This window comes from Chionomys nivalis, chromosome 26 (assembly GCF_950005125.1).
Source record: "Chionomys nivalis chromosome 26, mChiNiv1.1, whole genome shotgun sequence".
In the NCBI taxonomy this organism is placed as follows: domain Eukaryota; kingdom Metazoa; phylum Chordata; class Mammalia; order Rodentia; family Cricetidae; genus Chionomys; species Chionomys nivalis.
Genome location: NC_080111.1, coordinates 33,711,858 through 33,714,260, shown reverse-complemented (window position 1 = coordinate 33,714,260; position 2,403 = coordinate 33,711,858). Strand labels below are relative to the sequence as shown.

General features: G+C 42.1%; 1 pseudogene; it reads right to left on the bottom strand.

The window, feature by feature from the left end:
- Positions 1-820: 820 nt before the first annotated feature.
- Positions 821-1,796, bottom strand: LOC130866833 (olfactory receptor 13J1-like; annotated as a pseudogene).
- Positions 1,797-2,403: the final 607 nt, after the last annotated feature.

The following is a 2,403-nucleotide window of genomic DNA, read 5'->3' as shown; positions in this document are numbered from 1 at the left end:
TGAGGACACTAAAAGAGACTTACATAGATCTAATCTACAGGCAAAGTAGAGAAAGACAGAATCTCCTGGCTAAATTGAGATCAAGGTCGATTTTGGACCCTGTGGGAAGGATAAAGGGGGTAGGGAAGAGGCAGGGAGGAGAGTAGAGAGAAATGTAGAATTCAATAAAAATTAATAAAAAACACATTTTTAAAAATGTCATCTGGCCATAAACAATATTAGAAACCAAGGATACAGGAGGGAGATAATGAGAGGAGAAAATGGCTTTGAGCCAAAAGGGAAAGAAAGGTCAAGTGTTCTTCAATGAGTGCTGATAATAACTGCCTCACAAGAAGAACACAAGTTTGTGGGGCAGGGAGATTAGGGAAGATCGAAACACACATTTGTCAATTTTGTGTGACTGTGAAAGTCTGGGAGAAGGCTAGGAACTATGCAGGCAGTTGTGAGGTCCTGCTGATGAACATCTTCTTGAGAGAAGTGAGGAGCCATTTGTGACTGTCAGTCAGGAAATGTTGCACTCTTAAGTAGTACTTAAAATGGTATTCCCAGAGACCCACTGAGGACACATTAAGAAAGGAAATACTAATGTCTAGTATCTATTTATTTACTTGGTACTGGTCACACTATATAGCACAGGATGACATTAATTTAACAATCAATGTGCTTTTGCCCCACAAATGCTGGTATTTTAGTTGTGAATGAAGGAACCTAGAAAAGGCTGAAGTCTTGAGATTAGATCACATTAAAATGCTGGGCACTAGCTCAGACAAGTTCAGGACAGGAGAAAACTGGAGAGTCAGATTGACAGATTTAGTGAGACTTAGACTGTGTCTCTACACAGTGGAGGTCCCCATAGTTCTATAATCTGCCCTGCATTGGTATTGGCATTTGATGACGCAGACAGAAAGTCAAGATCCCTATCTTTGCAGATCACTGCCTGCTTCATGGGTGTGAAGTCCACAATCCAGAGGACTGTAAAGACCATGTTAGAGATATAGCCCTTTGTGTTCATAAGTTTCATGTACATGAACATGATGATACTATAGAAAAATAGGACTACAGCAAGGTGCTTCAAGCAGGTGGAAAAGCATTTGCAGGGCCTGCCGGCTGAGAGCACGTTTAGGAAGGTGACCAGGATTGGCATGTCGGAAAGGCAAATAAGCTACTTGTGTAGAGGTAGCAGAAGGATGGCATCCATAAGTACAAAGTCATTACTAATTGATGTGTCACACAGGCCAGCTTCAGCACACCCCGGACCTTACAGGTGAACTTTCTGAATACTTGGTGGCCATACAATGACAGTCCCATGGCGATGACTATTTCTGTCAACTACCTGATGACATAAAATACCCAGACGGCTCTTGGAGGCATTGAGAAAAACCTGTGGCTCATGTGCACAGGTACCTGAGTTGCTGACAAATTGCAAGGTAGTGAGCACAGGCCATGATGACAAGCAGCAGGTACTCTGTGGAGCCTGTGGAATGTCTCAAATGCATCTGGATGTCACAGTCATCAGAGAGATGGATGGTCTTCTGGGATGAGAGTAGGTGGAACAGTATTAGAGGCACAAAAGTAGATGTGTAGCATTTTTTCTAAATGGAAATATTACTCAGAAATTGTATATGGGTGTGTGTAAGCAAGGATCAAACATGCACACAGTCATGAAGGCAGTGTTCTGAGCAGAGTTACCAGGTACATAACTGAGCACAGAGGAAAGAATGGTCTTCCATGGATGAGTAGTCAGAAAATTCCTTCAAGATAAATGCAGAGACTTTTGTCCTGATTCTGGGCTACATAATGCAGAGTTATGTCTGGATACAAAGTAATGTGGAAGCACAGAGGATGCAGTGTATTGAGAACACAAAAATTTTTAAGGTCTTTTCCGACAGGGATACACGTTCTGTGACTTGGGGATAGTCTCCTCATCTTCTGTAGGTTACATCACATCCATGTGAATAGTGAGGATAATTTCCCTAAGAGGGTATTTATGGAAGTATGAATAGACAGAATCACAGAGAGCCACAGCTGAATGAGAAATAAAGGTCTTTATTGTAGGACTTCTTAAAACATTTAAATGGCTAATGTTTATCGGAAGCTCTCCAAAAGCAATGTAGACTATGCACTTCCAAACGTATCTGAACTTACATCCACTTCACCTCGTATCCTGTCACAGAGAAGTGACCTGCAAACAGCATTTGAGAGCTCGTAGCCTGGATCAGAGGTCCTAAAACTTACACACATACTGGAATTATTTGGAAGACTGTCAAAACACAGTGTGTTTTCCGTTCAGAGTTTCTGGCTTAAGGCAGATGTGTGCTGTTGCTCCTATGATGGCACAGCGATAAATGGCTCTGAAGGTCCTGCTGACTTTGCTGCAGCTCTAAGCCATGGCTTAAACTGTTC